The sequence below is a fragment of the Falco cherrug genome, chromosome 13 (genome assembly GCF_023634085.1).
Source record: "Falco cherrug isolate bFalChe1 chromosome 13, bFalChe1.pri, whole genome shotgun sequence".
Taxonomy (NCBI): domain Eukaryota; kingdom Metazoa; phylum Chordata; class Aves; order Falconiformes; family Falconidae; genus Falco; species Falco cherrug.
Window position 1 is genome coordinate 12,062,166 of NC_073709.1, and position 22,468 is coordinate 12,084,633.

The following is a 22,468-nucleotide window of genomic DNA, read 5'->3' on the forward strand; positions in this document are numbered from 1 at the left end:
CAGCAAGTTGTTTCAAGTGCTATGTAACCTCCACCACTGCTGTGAGATCCCTATTTAAATCTGAAGTAAATAGCACTTTGTGAGCCTCAGCAGGTTTCAATGGGGCATCACTGAGAAGCAAGCATGCCTGGTAGCGTGAACTGTCAGTATAAACTTCTCAAGTTCATCACACCCCTATGCAGAATCCCAAACTCCACTTCAGAGCTGGTGAGGCAGCTGAAAGAGGTGCGCACAAGGTCTTTCCGTCAAGAGACACTTTTGTCCTTTGCATTGCCACATCACATGCTCTTGTGTCAGTAGAAGTCAGAGGCAGAAAGAAGAGTCATTATTATTGTTATGATTTTGATATAAAGATAACTCTGCCTCTTCTTATTTTGTAAACCTAGATGAAATTAGTGTTTTATTTCACTAAAAGTATAAAAAAAATTGGTATAGCACAGCAATGAGTTTGGCAGGGAAAGGGAAGAGAGAATCATACTCGGTCACCTGTATTCTTGCACTTCCCAGAGAGGTACAGGAAGAATGCAGAATTGTTTTATGAGTTCCTGAACTGGGAATTTCCACAACACAGAGATATTTCCAGAAAACATGCCCGCTGAAATCCTGCATTTATTCAAATTCTTATGCCTTTCTCATGGCCACTGGGTTTCTGAAGATAAACATCAAGACAGTTGAAGATTAAAATGATACAGTTTAGCAAACGAGCCAGGAGATGTGGATTAACGATACAGATATGGTGTCCTTTTTCACATTGGCTTCATGCATGTATCCTGTATTGTCTAAAGTGTTGGACATTTGTAATTTGTACTGAATATGAAGCCGTTTCAGGGACCAAGTACAAAAATACACCTTGAATCAAAGCTGTTAGTATGTTTAAACTATCCAGGGGAGGACTGGATTTGCTCATCAGATGCATCTAACCAGTGTGATAATACACATCATTAAAGTCATATTATTGTTCTTTCCTTGGAAGAGAAAAAAAAAAATATTCTGAATTTTCTTTAATGAGCTTTTCTTCAGGCAATATAAGTTCTTGTCCTGGTTTGGCTGCTTAAACCTTTAGGAGAAATGTAAGTTCTTGAGTACATGTTTGAAGCCCAAAAAGATGTTTGAAATACTGCCCAGGGCCAGAGGGAACTGAGTAGCTGTAGTGAATTATTTAGTTTGATCCTTCTTTCCATGAGTTTTATATTGTGAGCTATTTAGCACCTTCTGGTTTTAGGGAATAGTGCTATGTTTTGTGCAGAGTGCAGGAGATTTTGCTTTAAAATAAGTAGCACATCCAGTGTAATCTGTTGTCCTGGAATTTTGTCCCCCTATAAACAAGTGCCTCAAAGACACTGGGAAGAGGGTACTTGTAGTATTTATCTGAGCATCACTAGTGTTAAATAGAAGTTAATAGGCTGATGCTGGTTTAACTGCATGTTTGCAATAAAGTCTTGCTCTTAATGTATATACACGCATGGGAAACAGTGAAATATGTTGCATTAAAAACCCACCTTCACAGTTCCTCCTCTGAGCTTCACTAGTAAATACCACATCTTTTCTTTTTCCACCTAAAAAATATTTTTGATTGGATCCTGAAAATGATTATGAGGGTTTTTAAAACCGTACATTAACATTAATTTTAAAAGATAAGTTCATTCTAACTCTCCATCCAATTTTTTGGTGTAACAAAGACTAAAATCCAGATGCCTGGTCTCACTGGGCCAGTCTAGACTGCCTGAGCTGATCAGGCAGGATTCCCAGAGTATTTAGCAGGTAGAGCAGGGATGCCCTGAAAAGTAATCCAAGAAGCTGATGTGCTGAGCAGACAGCCATATAGTACCAGTCCTTTGCTTGCATGCACATGAGAGAGTACGACATCACCACTGTGTCATAGTTTGTGATTAAACAGACATAGCATAGGATCCAGCTTGGGACCCTCAAAGAATTTAGACAGAGGGCTCCCTAACTCCAGATCACACCAAAGCCTGGGTTGAATTTAGGGCCTATGGGCCACAGTCAGAGTACGACTGAGTCTACGTGAATAGCTACATGTAGGCGCCTAGAAAAGTCCCGTGCCGCTTTTCAGACACTACGAATTGCATAGTGTTAGCAGGTCAGCTTCCTCTATCACTGTCTTGGACAGAGCAAAATGTATCACATCTGGATTTTGTCGGTCATCTTTTTTCCAAACTTTTTACTCCAGATGCTTCTGAAAGGGAAAATTCATCAGAGCTCTTGACTCTTTCCCAAGCTCTATTCCAGAGAGAAAAATGTTTGATTAAATAAAAGCGACTCAATCAGATTTTGATAAAAGCATCTCCACAGCTGCACGTTAGCACTTTAGTGATGGTCTAAGTCTCCTCACATCATGTTTATATTTGCAATATTTTCAACAGCACTGGCAAGAGTAAACCCTTTCTACAAATTTGCCTAATCACCATGTCCTGCTGCAGAGTGAGCTAGGGAGAGCCATCCTCTCCATCTCTGCTCTGTCATGTTTGTGTCATTGACAGGGCATGAGTGTCCTTCTGATGTGATTGAGATCTGATTTGTGCCAGATGTGATTTCAGATAAAGCGTTCATACAGATTCATGTCTGCCAGGGTATTTTACAGCCACACATTTTCTAACTATCTATGCCGACAAAAAACACTTCATAATATTGCTTTCAGGCAATTTGCAAGCTTAAGAAAAGTTATTTTCTAGTATAAGCACTTAAGTGAATCATTTATATGCAGTTAAAAACAGACTCCATGGCAGCAGATGTGATTTATTGCTAAAGTAGAAGCTCAGAAACATTAGTGAGGAAAGAATGTTTTTTCTATAACAGCAATCCCACTATGATAAAAAAGTACTCTTCTGGGACAGATTGCAATTTAAAAACACAGATTTCTTGACTTTTATCTTCATAAATTTCCTCTTCTTTTTTTATTTCTTTTGAAAATTAAATGAAAAAATAGATGTTTGATTGACATGATGATCCCTGCAGATTTAAATTGGTGATATCTCTGCTGTTTCTGTGTTATTGCAAAGCTCATCCTGCCTTCATTAAGATTGAAATTTCATTTTTTAAATGGGAAATGAATTCTTTATAAAACGATCTATGCCACTTATATTCTAAATATTGTTTTTACTTGGAGGACTACACTAGTGTGAGAGATATTCCGTACGTTTAGGTTGGGTAATCTCATTAAAGACAATAAAGCACTTCAGCAGGAGCTGGCAATAGTTATAAGCATGGACATGTAGTCATAAACACGGCCGTGTTCTTGGCTGACACAAATCAGTGTATCCAATGACATCGATGTAGCTTTGCTGATTGCTTTGCAGATAAGTATCTCGCTTATAAAATAACAATGGAGAGCAGCTTGTGGCAATTCCCTATATATGGCATATATGAGGAATTAACATGATTGTGCCTGTCTTTGCTTAAACCACTTTGCCTTGATATTATCTTCTTTTCTTTCAACTTTGATATGTTTTCTGGGTTTTTTGTGTCCCGCTCTAATCCCCAGCATACACACTTACAGAAATTCATCTTTTTCTGGTTTTATATTGCCTTGACTGTGGGGTGACAATGCTTGGGTTTTCCTTTGTTGTAGTGACAGAGACCCAGAAAAAACATTTTTGCCATTAATTTTACAGGAGTTGTGTCTGCTAGGCTATTTGGTTCCTGTCCAACTGTTCACTTTCAGCAATAGTGTAGACTGAAATCTGAAATGAGATAAAATGAACTCTACAGAGGCCTCAGTTTACATTTTATCAGAAGTACAATGATGTTAGCTAAACAGAGCAATGAAGTTAAAAAATGCAATATGCTTTTACAAAAGCCCCCAGGATTGGACTTTCATCTGAGACTTCAGTGAAAACACATTAGAAGTCTAATTACCTAGGTTACTAGGTTGATGTAGGTGATACCGAAATAACAATGCAATTCTGTCTGACAAAAATCTCACAAATTAATTATAGTTGAGAGTGCTGGGTTTACATTTGCCTCTTTATTCTCAACAAAGCATGAAAAGCTGTTGTGTCAATAACACAAGATGATTACGTTATCTGCTTCTGAAGTTATTAATGTTTGCTGCAGTACGCCTAGTTAAATCAGTCATCACATCTTTTCACTGAAAGAATTTGTGTTACCAAATAAAATCTGGTAATGCACACTGACAAATCATTTTTCCATTTAAGATAATGCAATTAAAGTTGATTTCCCATTAAATCCTCCCCCTTTTTCAAAAATCAGCAAGAAAAGCCCTGCAGGTTCAAACTTTAATTATTCAAATACTTATAAAATATGCAGCTTGTGAGGTCTGGATGAGCAAATAAATAGAGGGAATGCTGAGCCCAGGCGTTTCAAAACTCTTAAGCATTTAGAATAATTACTAGTTGAACCTGGAAAGCACTTAGAAAAAGGTAAGAAATGCCAGCGGGAGGTGTCAGAAACAAAGAATCATCATCATTGAATCTTATTACTTATATATTTCATTTGTTAAAAACTATGGGGAAAAGGTAGTTAATGTTACATTTGAGATCGCTGATTCTGTAAGGTAATGAGGAATTCTGTAAGGTAATCAGGAACAAGTTTTTGCTGATGCTAAACCAAACAGGTTTCACAGTGCCTATGAGGTTTTTAGCCAGTTTTAGTGTATCAACATTGGCTTCATAAGCTGTACAGGACACATGCAAATCAGTGCCTGAAAGCACAAATTATTAGATGCAGTTAGTGGATGTAACTCCTCTGAAGAATGAAGACCTTAATCTGAAATCTGGCCTCAATGATAAAGTTATTCCTAGATCAGGTTTCAAGTGTATGATTGTGTTTTCCTTACCTCTTTCCTACTTGCTATTAAGTCTGGTTGTCTCACTGCCCCTGTTGCTTCGCTCTGCACTACAGGCGTATATACCCTAAGCTACCTTAGTGCAGACTGAATTTGAAACAGATAACTTTCATCTTCAGCAAGCCTCCACACGTCTCAAACTGATTCCTGAGCAAATAGTCTCCAGTTAAAAATGTTTCTGGCCTCATCATCGATCCTTCATCATATTTGCACTGTGGTAGGACTTACTACCACTGTATAAGAGCTAAAGAAAGGAATTTAAACCTTCCTTTCCAAGAGGCAATAGGTGAAATAACGCAATAGTGATATATGTAGGAGAATTCAGATAATTTGGTAAGGAAGTCCCTGAGTTTTGTCCTCATCACCTAGGAATCAATCCAGTATATAACAATACAAAACGTACATCGGGTCTCAGCACTTTACCGAGAGTATGACTCTTGGTTCATCACCAGGAATGGGATCCCAGCTATAGAGAGGCACCTTGGCCAAATCTGAGCCATCTCTAGGCTGAGGCCCAGCCTGACACCCAAGGTCTGAGGAGGGAGGCAGCCTGGGCTTCAAAATGCCTCTGTGGAGACAGACAGTTTTGGAGCTGATGGGGAATTCCCAACCTACCGTTTCAGGGGAACGCGTGTCACCAGCTGTCCTTATGTAGTCTTCAGACTTGTGTACACCTGTTATTCAGACTGTCAGTAGATTTTGCTTTTGGACCATGGCCTGTGTTTGAATCCAGAACTAAAAGAGACATTTGGGGGGTGAAAATTAGGCAGATGGGAAAAAAACAAAACCAAACCTGTAATAAAGTCAGGGCTAATTGATCAAACCGCTGTCTGAAACCACAAAGCTGCATGCAGATGGGTTTCGCAGCTCATGGCAGGAGTGGGCTCAGACTGGAATAGCATTCAAGTATCTTGCGTTTCTTCTGCTGTGCTGAGGCACCACCGGTACCTGCTGTGTCTGTCAGGGCTTTCTGTGGTGGTGCTGTGTCCCCGCTTTGATTGTACCATGCCACAGATACTGAAGCAGTCTTATAAATAATACATTATAGTAAATTCAGATGAAGGAAGGTACAGAATCACTATCATTGCATGTAATCAGGGTAAACTAATGGGGATTGTGTAGGAATCTATGAATACCAAATTTTAGTAGTGCAGGTAGATAGAGTAAATTACCCAAGAGATTATCCTAGCTCTGCTCTCTAATATCTATGTATATTGAGCATCAGCAGAAACAAAACAAACTCTGATGCAACACATGAAAACACAGTTCATTATGTTCAATGCTAGAAAAACCAGAGTCTGCTGTCAGTTATGTCAGACCTAGCTCATTAATCACACCGGCATGGTGCAGAGGGTTGAGGGAGTGAAAGGCCAGACATCCCTGCTTTTGCCCATGTGGAAAACCTCTGTGAGAAGGCTATGGGAGCTTATTTCCAGAAATTGTCCCAGTCTCTCCCTATTTCTTCCTCTGGTGAGAACTTCCCCCATGCAGAGCAGAGCATGGGAGAGATCTGAGAACGCTGCAGGTTGTCTGGGAGCAGGGAGGTGCTCCAGCCCCCAATGACCCTCTTCAAGTGACAAACCCACAGGCTGGTGTCGCCAGAGGTGCTCCAGGGGCACAGCAGTCCCAAGACTTGTTCCTGCCCTGCTCCTGCTCCCAAAATCCCATGGAGGTGGTCTAAGGGGATGGGAAAAACATGGAGAGCTGAGTTACTGGGTGATACTTGTGTCTGTCTGTTTTTGGTTTTTTGTTCAGTCTGAGAGGCAAGAAGGGCGAGGCGAGGGGAGGGGAGATGAGAGGCAGTGTCTCAGCAGGGAGAAGCTCAGAGGGTGGTGATGAGGCAGGAGAGTGCACAGTGCGAAGGGGGGTGGGACAGCACATCTGGGAAAGTAAAGCTAGCTGGGAAAACAGAAATAAAAGTCAAGTGGAAGGACATCTGTGGAAAGATGAGGCAGAGAAAAAGCAAACCACAGCTTTGAAAATATGTTCAGCATACCAAAATAATCAAGGTAACTGTTTTGCTAAGGACATTGCTAGGTCATTCAGCTTATCCTGAGCCCCTGGCTGGAGAAGTGCTCAGGAGAAATGGGCAGCCCCACTTACAGGTGGAACTCCAGCTGTGTAAAGAGTAGCCAGACAGCACCCAGAGACCAGCTCTCAAACTGACTGATGAGCTAGAAACAAAATCAGCAGTTTCTGGAGGTGGTGTGGGTAATGCTTTGACAGTGGTGGCTGCACCATGAATTGTCTCATAAATCTCCACCAGACTGTGATGGCCATGATGCTGTGGAAAAAGGTGTTATCGTTTTCTTCTGAGATACTTCCCTCCAGCGAGAGCAGAGAGGAGCTCTGGTGTCATGAATTATGTTGTCAACAGGGTTCAGACCTTTGTAAGGCCTTATGATGGCTTGGGAACAGCAGGAGGTCTAATTTTCTTCAGCTTTAAAGAAACTGTAGTATACGGTTTCTAGCATACATTGCCTCATCCCAATATTCCTGAAGGGTGGGTGAGGCTGCGGTAGTTTATTGGGTGTGGAGAGGGACTGCGCAGCATTACTGTTCCTCCTGCATTTTCCCACATCACTGTGAGAAGACGTTGGTTTAGAGTAATCAACAGAATAAACCCTGTAGCACAGATCAAAGGTGCCTTATGGTGAGGTTCATGATTTCATTTTAGCAGATGTGTTTTGTATTTCACTTTATAAAAGGGAGACGGTGTTTTGTCTGGATGAGCTCAAGAATTAATATCATGTAATCTGGAAGATTTGTTCTACCTGGCTCTCATCAAGTCTTTCTTTTAAGCCAAGTAAAAGATTAGTTCTTGTGGAAGATATTTACTGTGCCAGATTGCAATGCATTCCCCTGTGTCATGGCTGCAAAGGCTTCTTACTATTTAAAAATGACACCTGAGTATAAAAGCTGAATTTTGTTGCTATATTCTCACTGGCTAAATGAAAAGGGAGGAAAAAACCCCAAACACAAACCTGCGGGTTTACAGTGAAACATGGGATGCCACCCTCAGATTTCCAGCAGTTACTGATGTTGAACTCTACTCTTCAGTCTGTCACAAGAGTTGTAACACAAGGGCAACAGGAGCAAAGCATTGACCCGTATTTATGAGAAATACCACGTGAAAGACACCAGTCTGGTCTCCTTTACATCTAAGCACTTCCATTTCACTAGCAAACACTAGAGAACATACCATGATTTTGTATGCATAAGTGTTTTAAGTGAAATTTTACAGCACCAGTGTCAATGGAAATATCATAATTTCAATGGAGAAAGGATTTAATCTCTTGTATCCTGAGGAGTTTCTTCTCAGCAGGCCAGGAGTAGCTTCCATAACTGGCCCTCTTCTCCTTTCAGGGGCACCCTTCTACAGAGCAGCCTGAAAGGAAGACAGCCTTCTTCTGCCAGGTTTTCTTTGTGAAGATGCTGTTGAAGAACAGCTGGATAAATATGTGACACAATTACAGTCCAACTTGCTGCTTGTGTCAGAAAATTGTGACAAAAGCAAGCATTACTAATTAATAACACTTTAAATAACACAACAACCTTCCTAAACATAACTGTGAGAAGTTTCAGTAAAGCTTGTAGGCTATCTTGTTGATAAATTGCTCATGCAAATAATTCGCATAAGCCACTACACAGCTGTTAAGCTGTTAGATTGTATGTAATCAAGTCACTGACAAACTGAACTCTGTCCATCTGTTAAGAGGATTCTGTATCCCTATAGAAGTGACAACGGGATTGAACCACCCTATTAGGCAATGCTTGCCCTCAAAAATTAACAACAATATGTTTAATCAGTGTCAAAACAGATGTCCATTTGATTATAAATATAGATGCTATATTTCCATATAGATATATATGTTTGAAGAAAATGAATTATGGTGAGAAGGGATCTAATGAGAAGGGACTTTATCCACCTATCACAAATATATTGATTTATGCCTATAAAATATTGCTAAATTTGGAGCATGTATTTCTTTTTCCCTCTGAGAAAAAAATGAAAGCAGGCCTAGGAGATATTAATTTTATAGAAGATTTGAGAAATCAGCAGATGCTAATGTTACAAATGCTTCTGTACCCTTAACTCTGCCCCAGCCTTAATCATCATCTTCACTCCCATCAGATGCCATGAAGACCACCATTGTGATCTGCCTGGATGAGGCAAGTAAGATTGTTATGGAAGAATTAGCCAAGTATATGTACCCAAATAACCCACGTTTTGGTATGTGTATTGCATGGTTACTGCATGCAGGCAAACAGACTAAACATGGAGTATTGATGGGGTTCTGCATGTGAGCTTCATCTGAGTGGCAGTGCTCCCAAGAGCCTCTTCTTCCTTGACATTTCCCCAGTCCTCGATTCCAAGCCTTGCAAAAGCCCCCATCCCCAACCATTTTTTGCCCTTCTGCCCCCTTGCGTGCACCGATTTCTGTGGCTGCTGGGGGGTATTCTGGCAAAACTCAAAACAGAAGGAAGTTTACGGGATGTGGAAAAAGGGACAGGCCACTTGCGAGTAATACAGGTACACTGTCAGAACATGCAGGAATATGAGGAAGAACTTCTTTACCTTGAGGGTGGCAGAGCCCTGGCACAGGCTGCCCAGAGAGGCTGTGGGGTCTCCTTCTCTGGAGATGTTCAAAACCCACCTGGACGCAACCTTGTGCAACCTGCTGCAGGTGACCCTGCCTTAGCAGGGGGCTGGCCTAGATGGTCTCCAGAGCTCCCTTCCGACCCTGGTCGTGCTGTGATTGCTCTTTCAGGAATTTATAATTATGTTTACACTTCCTAAGACAGGACTTAAAAATGTGAAAGTTTGGAAATGGAAAATTTAAAAAATGCTAAATGCAGAAAACATAAATATTATTCTCCAAATACAGTTTATTTTCTGATTTAATTGTGTGTGAAAGGTGATATTTATTAGTTAGAATTAACTTGTATTGCATCTGTAATGGACTCTGATTAAGAGACTACACAAGCCTTGAAAATTTGTCCCAGCTACTGTTTAGTGTGCCCTACCTCTCAGCCTGGATGCACCAAGGTACATGAAGAGACATCTTTTCTTAGCCTCCAGTGAAATTACGTATTAATTTAAAACATGTAGCCAAGGAAGAATAGCGTTCACTTACCATTAAAATTTAATTTACTTGCATAAGCATTTCATAACGGTGTCAGGCTGAGGATACAGAAGTATAGAGACAAATATTCAGATACGAAAGTCCATATTTGTTCTTCTCTCTCTTGAACAGAAAATGAATATTTAACCTCAAGGTTGGAGACTTATTATTACTAGATATAGCTTTTTTCATTGTTCTTCAGTAAGGTATATGTAAGGACACATGTCTATATGTGTACAAATGTGTTCTGTCTTGCCCTAGCAAGGCATCAGCAATCCAGGAGGTTCCAGGGATGTCTTGATGGTAACTTCCTCCTCCAAGTGACAGAGGACCCAATGAGAAGAGGTGCCACGCTGGTCCTTGTTCCTACCAGCAAGGAGGGTCTGATGGGGAATGTGAAGCTCAAGGGCAGCTCTGGCTGCAGTGTCCATGAAATGGTGGAGTTCTGGATCCCTGGGGCAGCGATGAGGGTGCACAGCAAGCTCACTGCCCTGGGCTTCAGGAGAGCAGGCTTTGGCCTCTTCAGGGATATGCTTGGTAGGGTACCATGGGATAAAACCTCAACAGGAAGAGGGGCCAAAGAAAGCTGTTCAGTATCAAGGATCCTCCAAGCTCAGGAGCAATGCATCCCAACAAGAAAGAAATCAGGGGAAAATGCCAGGAGGCCTGCATGGATGAACAGGACACCCTGGACAAACTTCTTAAGGTTTCTTAGAAACCTAAAGAACTTCTCTGGAAATAGTATCCCTCTTCCCTGAGGCTGTATTAAACACAGTCTTTCTAAACAGTTTCCTACTATTACCTGTGTTCTTAGCTTGTGTGTGGGCTTTTTGTTTTGTTTTGGGTTTTAGCATGCTGAAGTCTCTTGGGACTAATACAAAAGAAATCAGCTTTTTTTCCCAATAATTTTTTTTGTTTGTCATTGAAACTGACTTTTTTCAATAAAAATTTCATCTAGTGAGTTCCTGAGATTAAAAAAGAGCTCCTGGAAGGAAAGGAGACAGGCACTCTACTCTCACAAATATCTTGGAAATGACATTATTGTAGGAGACCCATATTCAAATTCTATCTCTTAGTCATTGCACAGCTCAAACCAGCAGCTGGCTACTCTCTGGATCTAATGTCTTGGGTTTGGGGTTAGTTTGGTTTTGGATGTATGATTTTGAAGGTCTCCATTTTAGTTGGGATGGAAAAGAAAACAAAGCTTGTGGAGATCTAGGTGTGGAACCACTCTTCCTACTCCCCTGTCTTCCCTAACAATCTATCTTTTGGTGGGAAGACAAAGAAGAGCAGCCCACCTTCCTAACCTTCCATGACATATGGAGAGGATATATTTCAGCTGTGGATCAGTATTTTTCCCCTCTTGAAAGAGAAACATTTTAGCCATGGTTAGGGAGGTATGGAGGAATTTGCTTTGGGAGATTAAGGTGTACAAGAAACTGCGTCGAGCAATGAGCAGACAGACAAAAAGGATTATGTGATGCATGAGAGTAGACTCTCTTTGGGGAACAGCATGATCAAAGGGCTGCCTGTTCCTGTTCCCTAAACGTGCACGTCTGGGTCTGTACATGCTGCCTGCTTTTAGGAACACCTGATTGCTGTGTACTGCTGTTCTGCTTCTCCACTGCCAAATTGCAGCTGGTGCCTGACTATCTCCTGACAGCAAGGCTGGCTCTCCGGGTAATAATCCTGAATACCCATAGCTGGGAACTGTCCTCCAGAAAATCCCCCAGATTCCTCACTGCTTCATCAAACTGGAATTTTCAGCAGGATTTTGCATGTAAAAGGACTATGTCTGTCTGTCTGTCTTAGGTTTAGTTGCACTGCCAGATACAGGAGATTTTCCTCGAAGATATGGTTGCTTTCAACATCAACATGCTCTGCGTACATATTAATGAATAAATATTATTTAATCAGGTATTTTCTTCAGAAGGGAAATATGTGACTTCTGTTTTAATAGGAAACCAGTGCTGTCTGTAGAATGTGTAAAATATATTATTACTAACAAATACAAATATACTGGACCTCTAATCCTTTGTGATGAATGCACAGGACCACAAGGGTTGCAAGACAGCTTTGTTTCCCTCTTCATATGGATCTTCAGCGGCCCAAATATAAGAAGGGATCCAAGAGACATAAAGTTAGAAATGGAGATATGGAATCCTGGATTTATTTTGTTAGTTCACCCACTCAGATATACTTCAAGTTAGAAAAAACTTTCATTTATGTTGCCTTAATTCCTGTTCATTCTTAAAGAAGAAAAAAACTCCCCAAACCAAACAATAAACAAAACACCACCCTGCCCCCCCCAAACAACCCCACAAACAACAGACAAGCCCACAAAACCCAGTTAGTATTCTTCCCGCAGAATCACTGCATACATGTACAAGTCTGTCCTAAATCTGCTCTTTGTAATCTAATAACATTTTAATGCTATTGTACCTTCATCTGGAGCTGGATGAGTAATTTGCTTTTAACTCAGAAGACCTGAAGGTCTCAGCCTTAGCTCAGAGGTGCTAATCATTGCAGAAAGATCTGTGATTTCACCAGGAAATTTCAGGTTTAAAGTACTTGTAAATCTCTTTAAAATTACTCCAGGTGAAATACAATAAACATGTTTCTAGCCACTTTTTTTGGCAATTTTACTCCTTATCCACAGACAACCATTAATTCAGCCAAAGTCTCCATCTACCTTATGAATTGTTCAGGATAAAACAAAACAAAACAAAACAAACAACCCCACAAAAACCCACAACACGAGTTCCTCCCTTGTGATTTGCTTTGCCTTCCTCTGTGAGAATACATTTTGCTGTACTTACTGGATGAAGGCCAAAGGGAATCTTCACCAGGACACTTCTCCATGAGATCCCCAGCGTTCAGGGTGGGGACTCTGAGATGTACCACCACCTAACATAATTGAAATGGCACAATTTACTCAGCTTCTCCTCAAGGTAATGTTGTAGTACTAAACCTCCATGACACCATCATTTTAACACTTGAAAGGAATCCACTGAACCAGTGATTTTCAATCTTTAGTTTGCCAGCCAAAAAAAAAATAATCCAGTGAAATTACAGAGTTCTCTACAGTAAATTTAAGCTCATGGGCTTGGGCTACTTTTTCTTCACTGTTTCTTAGAAATAGCTCATGACCCTTCTGGGGACAAAGAAAACAGTTTACAAATGAAAATCATGGTTGTAAACCAAAAATTGTACCTCAGTTCTTAAAGATTACATGGAAAGTATTTTCCATCTCACCCTCTGAGATGGTATTTACATTTCAGCTTTGACTTCCAGTTATTTTCTTTTCAGCTGAAACAATTAGAATTCTCTTTTTTCCTCTACCTCTCTCTTTCACTGCTTCTAATGGCTTGCCTGGAATGGTCTGCAGCTCACAAATCTCTGTCACACCCCTCTTCAAACTGAACGCAGGTAGAAGCAAAACACTACTCTGCAGGTGTCGCTTCTCTGCGGTCTTACCTGACCAGGTGCAGTTGGACTTCAGTATCTCGTGTAAAGTCAAACGCTTGCAAACTGAGCCCTGTCACTGTGACCCCCGTGAATGCTGTGCAGAAACATTAGCTGTGGGGTTTCTCCCCCAGCCCTGGAGGTTTTACAACCCACAGGAGGATCTCTGAATTTACCAGGCACTCTGGCAGTGCCGTGCCACACATGCAACACCCAAGACAGGCTGTGGAAAGATGGTGAAATGTAAAGAACAGTAGGAAATAGTGGCTCAGCTTGAGAGAGACTGCAATGAAAAAGTTCAATAGCAGAGAAGTGCTCATGCCTAGTGGTAAAAAAAAAAAAAAAGTATAACACTGTAAGCGTGTAGAAATCAAAGTGTCCAAGTACAAATAGTGTCCAAGAAACTGTACAATAGAGCATTCAGATGAATATATAGCTATGGCATGAAGTCAGGGCAGGGCATGAATAGGTTAAAGCTCTTATTTGAAGGGCAGGTTCAGTAGAAATAGTTTTATGCAGGCTGGAAATTGTAAGGAAGTTCCTTTGGGTCAAGATGTACAAGGGAGTCACACACACTGCCACTCCTTAGCTAAAGGATTCCCACAAGGAGTCCAGGAACTCCAGGGGACATACGGTTCAAATGCCTCACTGGACTTGTGATACATAAACTTCAGGTAGTTTGTGTCAGTCCAGCACCTCACCAAAACTGCAAAAGCAATTGGATAAAAACCCTAAAACCCGATAACGATTCTACTGCTTATGAATACATGTGTAGCGTATTAAATTTTCATTGGGGAGCTGGCATTTTTTCATTTTTGTGCATCTCATTGTTTTTTTTTTCCGAGGAATAACACAATGATTTGCGTAACTGATGAAACAGTAGAGCCTTGCCAGAAGGTTCAATGAGTTTATCTATTTTCACCTGGGAAAACTGCTGTCAGTTCATATTGCAGCTATCCAGGTTGAAAATGCATCATTCATCATGGGTAAGATCCTGATCTGCTTTCCCCGTGTGTCAGTTCCGAGCTGTTCCTTTGACTGTGGTGAAGCCACTGTGACACTGCAGTCAGTACTGGAAGGAAATTCAGCCTCCAGCCCCAGCAGTTTGCACAGACCTTTATTTCCCTGTCTGTGCATGAACATAAGCCTGACCTTTCATTTTACTTCTGTAGATTTTTTTAAAACAGATTAAAAGACTGAGGAGATATTATTGCCACAAGAGTGGTAATTTGATATTTTTCTTGTTGTTGAGTGAACACACTCAGTATTCACATAGCAAAACCCCCATTCCTTCACAGTGTTTTTGGAAAGTCTAAGATACTCCTTTTAGCAGTGAACTCCTCTTTAAATGTCTAATCCTACATATAGCCAGTAAAGAAGAGATTTCAACTGATACTTTTGAGACTAAAGATCTAAATTTATTTTTTTTTTTAGGATGTTGGTTAATTGCTTAAAGATAGAAAATAATTCTGACCTTCCTCCTTTCCTGAGCTGCAAAACTGAGATCATTACAATTTTTTTTGTTTTTGTTATACAGCTTTTTGAAGAAGAATCAGTTCTTAGTCATCCTCAGAAGCAGGACACCAATATCTTAATCAAGTACGGTAAATTCCGTGGTTGCCTTCTCTTATGGGTTAAAATGGAAACATTAAGGGTAAAGTCCTGCCTGGCAAGATATGTGGTTTTTTTTCTTTAGGGGGGAAAAAAAAAAAAAAAAAAAAAAGAAAAATATTAGAAGAACTTGAGGTCTCTTTAAAATCCATCCAGTATAAATAAGGAAGGTTCCACAATTTTCTGGGTGCAATCAAAGAAATATGACTGATATCAAAGACTGGAGATTAAAACATATGGTTGGTGTGCAGTCACCATACTTTACCAAATTAATCAATTAGGTTCAAGATAGCCTGGCATGGACCAAGGTTGGTTAATACAGGAAACAACAGCAAGGGTTTAGCTATACCGAGCTACGATATGTCCTAGATCTTGCCATTATGAAACCTAAAGAGTGATGTGCTTTCCGTAGAAGCACATTTGTTTTCCTGTTTGGCCTGAACATGGCTTGCAGCAAAGAGGGATATAACATCCTGCTTGACCCTTGGACATTCAGATGCACTGACCACAGCCAGGACCCATTCATAAATACTTCCCAGGCAAGTCTGAGATAAGGACATTTAAAGGGGATGACATCTTTATTGCTGTTGCTTCAAAGACAAATAGGAGCTGGCCTTTGCCATTGCAATGAAGTTGCATCAAACAGGTGAAATTTTACTAATTTTTCTTCTAATCATCCTATTGCATCTATTTTCATGAACTGATTTTTCTGGTTAACACAGATCTTCGGTTCCACTAAGTCCAGACAAGCAATTTAATGTTGCCTACAGATGAAGAAATGTAGGTTATTGCTCATCTCTTAAAGACAGCAGAGAAGCAAGATTCCCACAAGTTCTGACGACAGACAGGAGGGAAGTCCACAAAGCTCTGCCATCACAGTGGGAAATTTTTCATTAAGCTTGAAGGGTGCAGACAGGTCTTTGAATGATAGTACTGGTCACAATACTCAAAAAGGTGCGTAACGTGTTCCACAGGGATTTCTTGGTTTAGGGGACCTATGCTTTACAGCCAATTTTTTTTTTTCTCTCTCCATGAGTTACTCAGTGACAGCCCTAGGTCTTTGTGCCAGAGGTCTAACTTGCACTGATTTCAAACCTCTCAGATTCATGCCTGACATCATTCCTCGAGGCAAGTTAGCTGTTTCAGATGAGCATCCAGACTTTTGAATACTTATCTGCATCAGAACTTAACTCTAAGCCTTTTGAAGTTCACTCGGCACTACTACAATACCTAATCCATTCATGAATATTCATCCACGGTAACAGTAATTGTGATGTTATTGTGTCACTTCTAAATAATAAAGGGCTCTTCAGCAACACCTGTGAAACCTACCTGACTTTTAAACTAAGCATAGCTATCTTTTTTATGTTTATATTTTATTATATCACAAATACCACCCTGGGAACATGGTCAAACAGATGATTTTGAGAGTTGCACTCTAAAGAAATGAGGAAAGCGTAAAAATGTTCTGCAGGGAAAAGTAAATTAGAAAGATTAGTTTCATTTGAAGGCACATAAGCTTTTGTGATCCATCTGTTGGCAGTAGCTCTCCTTCCTAAATAGACCTGGGTAATCAGAGCATTGGAATTTGGAAAGCAGGAAATGTTAAAATATGTACCGGTGGAAAAAAAAAAAGGCAATTTAAAGTAGAAAAACCTCTGGGAGGTAAAAGTTAGACAGAAATTATACTTCCAAGTTCTTATAATTGTCCCAGTGAGAAAATAGAATCTGTCCTGTGCAGAACAGGTGGCTTATTTTCAACCCACAGATGTCCTGAAATCAAAGAAAAAGAGTACAATGCCAGACTGCTGAAGGACATGAGACATATTGATGCAGCTCCTGTCCATCTTCGTGTAACTGCACTGCCATGGGCTCCTTCCACACCTTTCCTTGCCCACATCTGGGACAAACTGTGTTAGGAGGGCTCTGTACTGACAGCTGCTCTGCCAAAGGGGCTCAGCCAGGCTCTCTGCTGCTTTTCTCTGCCCCTTGAGTGCTCTTGGTGAAAGGATGCTTTTAACAAAGCTTTTCTTTTCATGCAGTGAACTCTCCCCAGAGATGGCAACTCAGGCTCCTGCACCGAGGGGGCCAGTGGCCAGCTTTGGCCCCAGCTTCTTCCCAGTCAGGCTTTTTGTATCCATCTCTCCCTTGGGAGATGAAAACGAGGTCCCAGCTCACTTTTTCCTGGTTTTGGAATACATTTCTTTTTGGATGCCACAAGCTGTTTTCTGATGGCCATCAGCATTACTGCTTAAGCCTGAAATTGCTCCACAATATTCTCCATCCTTGTTACCAGCCAACCCTTTTCTTTTGGTTTTAAGCTACTATGGAGGCTGTTTCTAATTGCCTGGCTAGCTAGAGCTGTGGGAGATCATGAGGCTGAGCAGCAATCTTGCCAAGTTGCTACCCTGGGGGGCTCTCATCTCAGCTTCACCCTCCATAGGCCGCAAACTTAAGTTTTCATTAATTTGTACAATACGATTGCTTGCAGAGAACTGCCCAGATTCAAGGCAAGAGAGGCACATTCTTCAGGACTAAAATGAGAGTTAGATTCACAAAAAAGTCCCCATCCAGGGATGGTAAGGTTATTGGCTGGAAGACCTGAAAAATCTACTGGGTCCCTTCAGTTTACAATATATGAAATGGTGCTTTGGAAAATTGAATGCAATGAAAGTTAGGGAAAAACAATTACAGTGATACCTACTGTAATTTCTGAGGAATATTTCCACAGAGGTAAACAGTATCACCTAGAATTCAGACAACTCTTCAGCTAAGGGCACTTTAGATGCCTTTCCACTGGGCACAGGGGAGAAGCAAACTGAAGAAAACAAGTAGGTTTTGAAACTACTGAAAACGGGGAGGAAGCTGTTAGGCTGGCATGTTTAGATGCTCTGCAGGAGTCTGGACACCGAGTCTATCTGGTGCTTTAGATCTTTTAATTAAGCTTAAATAAATAAAGCTAAACTCTGTGAAAACACTTTTCTTCAATATCCTCATGTTAGACTCAGTAGAGACTGAAAAAATAGTTTTCCAGATCCCCTAAAACACAGAGCCAGAGCTTTAGCTTTAAAGAGGGTAAAGTCTGTGGTTCTTCCTATCCCCAGGCATCCATTGCCTGTCCTGACGTGTCCTGTCTCAGGTCTCTCCCAGCCGTGATCACCAGTTCAGGCAGAGGCAATAGCTACAGATGCCTGGTTGCAAAGGAGCCCAGTTTGCTGGGGCTCCATATGGAGCAGTAGGGAAAGCCTCCTCTTCCTCTGCCTTGCAGAACACACGCACACGCTCTGGCCCAAGACTGTGTTCAGGCTACTCCTTCTGCTTGTGAGTAACAATCAATTTATCACACACTCTTCTTGAGCCAAAAACCTGAAAAATCCACACAGGACATTATGCTGGGCTGAAGGAACAGGTACAACAACTGCTCTTAAATTCCCGATTAGAAACACCGGGATAATGTATTCTGTACTCTCATGCACTTTTGTCTCAAACGGACATCATGAAGGTAACTTCCTCAATATTTCACACCAGTAATATTTCAGGCAGCATCACATGAAAATAAAGCAAAAATGCACTTCTGAGCTACTTCAGTGATATCTCTCCAACATGCTTGACATAAGACACACAGATTCATCTTTTAAATGATTAGATAACTGGATTCTTTTCCCCTTTGATGTCTAGCAGCTTCTTCTGGATTGCTTACTAGTTTTTTGTCAAATGAGGGGCATGGACCAATTCTGCCTTAGACACCCCGTAGAGCTTGAAGTATATAATCAGTCTTAAAGCCAATGTTGACTTCAACAAGCTTTCAGGATTTTTTTTTTTTTTCCTTCCTCCTTTCTCACCCTCCACAGACATAAAACTTTAAGTAAAATAATGTATCCCTGACAAGCCTACATTAAACCTTTCAGTCTTGTATAGCTTCACCAATATACTCAGGAAAAGTAATTACTTTGAAAACACAAGTGGTGTTTTCAGTTATAATAGGTGCAATATTAACACCATAATGGTGTTATTTCAAATCATGAAACAGAACTCTGTGTACAGAAGCATCTTTTTCCTTGGATTTTGGGTTGACTGTTTTGGGTTTTTTTCCCCCCGCATCTGAAACTTCTATTAAGCAGCAATCAGAGATTAAAAGCAATAGAGAAAACTTGTTTCAATTGTTACTTTGCATTTCAAATGGGGCAATTGAGTAGACCAATCCTGAACATTGCTTATTTAATGCTTCGTGCCATAGAAATAGTAAATAAAAGTTGTTTTTACACATGCACACCTTTCTGCAATGTAATCTGGCAGGCTTCACGATAATGCATCAGTATGCCACATACTTAGTCCAGTGGCATACTTGTTTTATGATTTTGTCCCTTTTTTTACTCAGTCTGCATCATGAGAACTGGCAAAACAGACCTGATTATTTGGCCAATCATTTTGTGCCATTCTCCTCTTTCACACCTGACAATCAATTTTACCATCCCCGAGTACATTGCATACACTGACTAACCAAATGTGGGATTAATTCAAATTTTTTCCTTGAATGTATATGCAGAGACCTGTTATACTGGACTTCTGTAAAAAAAGCCTGAGAATTTTGGTTTTGATTTGTCCCTGAATACATTCAGGTAAGTTCTCTTTAGTTACAAGATGTTTGCTTGGAGTCAGATTCATACTATCTATGCTACACCAACATTTCTATGGCACACCTCTTGCTCATCCAGACATGAATGTTTAATTTATGAACATCACATTCTCTGATGACAGTATGGGTTAGCTGTGCACTATGCAGAGCCAAGCATATTTCTTTTGTATTTTTTTCAGTGTCCTAAAGCAAAGGCTGAATGTCTTGGATTCCTAGGAGATAAAATATTTACAAGTAAACCTGAACTAGTGGGTAGGTTTATCTCTTTTGCAAAATACACCTGCCACATGTCAGTCCATATCCAGACCAATTTTAGAACTTAGATATAAGCTGATGTAGTGTTTTATCATCAAGCCCTGTGTTATAGCTTTTTCCTGCAGAAAATAGCTTTTTCAACAATAGCAATGTTGTGTTGAAAAATCCATATTTTGTTGCAATCTATAATATTTAAGCTAACATTTGGTGTAAATAAAAATAACATCTTCAAACTGTATCATGGGGTAATAACAAAAGAAACACCTGTAAAACACAAGTACAGTCTTTCTTGAGTTGACGAAAAATCCTGCTTGGTTTAGAAAATTTTGATCTGGTTAGAAACTTCTGAAGTATCAGTTCAACTTCAAAGTGCTACTGTGAAATGCAACTTCTCCAGTATTTTAACAATTTGATTAAATGCACCGTATTATGTTCTTCTATAAACATCAAGTTTGCAAGTTGCATTCATACCACTTGTTTTTAATGCTGCTGCTAGAACCTCTTTGAAGTTGGATTTGCAAGAGCAGCTCACACTGTATTTTGATGTCACTGTCTTGAGTGGTTCGGGGGTTGAATGGTAGCTGAAGCGATAAGTTAGGAAGAGAGTTCTCAACGATAGTTGTTCTAATACTAAAGTCTGTTAATATAAGACTATCAAGGCTATCATTTCATAACCATTCATCTTGTCCATTCATTCTCCATCCTCAAAATCCTCTACAAAAACAGCAGTTAGAGAGGTTAAGATTCCAGTACATCTTATTAGCAGGCTGCATAATGATAAGCTTTTACAATACCACCACAAATAGTCACAGAGCCTCAATAAAATAAAGAAAAATATCATGGTTTTGGTTACGTTGGTTTTTTTTGTTGTTGTTTAGTCTTTAATTTAGTTTTGTATTTCTTTTCCCTTTCACTTTGGTAGAAATTCTAATATCTTGCTTCATCAGTGCCTAGACTTGTTTAGTCTTAGCCTTCACCCATCATTGCATTAAGCATGGAAATGTAAAAGGAGCAACAGAGTCATTGGGTATTGACATCCAGTCACTGGCAGCAGGCAAGTGGATGATTCTGTATTATGTCGATCCAGGCTGTTTTCCCTTTGGTGAAGAAAGAATATTTCTGTCTAACCGAGTCACAAGGAACTGCCTTTTATTTTACAACCGTCACCTCATATCCATGGATACTTTCATCCATTTTTCACCAATGATATTGAAATCCCATAGGCTATCATGTCATTTAATCAGCTTCTTTAATTTAACAGCATTCCAAGCCAAAATCAGCTCTGTGATAGAAGAATCTTAATTTCTTCAGTCAATTCTAGTCAGTCACTCAACAAAATCAATTTAAATGAGAGATATGCCTGAGCAAGAACTGAACAAAAGCTGACTGAGGAATTTAAGTATCTGTCCTGTGGTATGTAGAAAGGCACTTTCAATTTCTCTGCACAAAGAGCAGAGATTTAAGCATCCAGTGAAAACACCTGTCAGGAGGAATTCTCCATGATGAGAGATTCATATATTTGTAATATAATGCAGGGAATACAGTAAACTACCTTCCTGCAGAAAATAATTTTCCCTACGTTTTTTTCTAATAAGGGAACCACACACTGGGCCATCAGACATTCCTCTTGTTACCATCAGCAACTGCATATTTGACCCGGGCAGGATACGGTCACTGTTATTCTAGCAGCGCAATGTCTGTCTTAGAAACACCTCCCTTCCGTTATATGCAGTCTCAAATGAGATTAAGGAAATTAATTTGCCATAGTAGTGTTTTGAAGTATATGACTTCATACATATAGAATTAAACTAAATATTAATTGTTGTGTTTTTAAACATAAGGCATTTGATAAGTAAAATAAAATAGAAAAAAAATTGTGTAGTCAATTAGAATTCTGGTAAAAGTTGTTTGATATTGTTCTCCTTCCCTGGCCCCCAAAACCCCAAACTATAGTTAATATCTTTCTGTCTTGCTGGGCACACTTTATGCAATAGTGTGTGAAAGACATCGCAGACTTACTTCAAAAACTCCAGTAAAAATAGATGAAGGAACATATTCAAAACTTAATCTCATCAAGTGGCTTTCAGATGGATTGTAAGTTTTTTTGGATTAGTAGTGAATTTTTTCTGATTTGTAATCATCATCAGAATAAGTGTCAAAATTCTTATTTCTGCATCCTCAACCAAAGCAATATTGCACCATTCTGGTAGCACTAATATTACCTAATAATTTGTTTGTAGTGTTGCAAGTTAGGAAAATATTATTTAAAATTCTAAAGAAGGGCAAAGAAATGTACAAAGTGTGGGACTTATACTGACATCAACTACAGATGAAAGACTTAGACTAATGGAATTATAACAAGTAACAGGTTATTATGCTAGAATGCACAAGTTGTCCAGAAAATATGTGAGTATACATGACTGATCAATGTACAAACGTTGCAGATAGTATAGACTTCACGGGAGTAGGTACTCTGAGGGTACAAAAAAGGGAGGCACAGTAGATCAATGCTGTCTTTCCTATAGCAACAGGCATCTTTTATAAGCATTT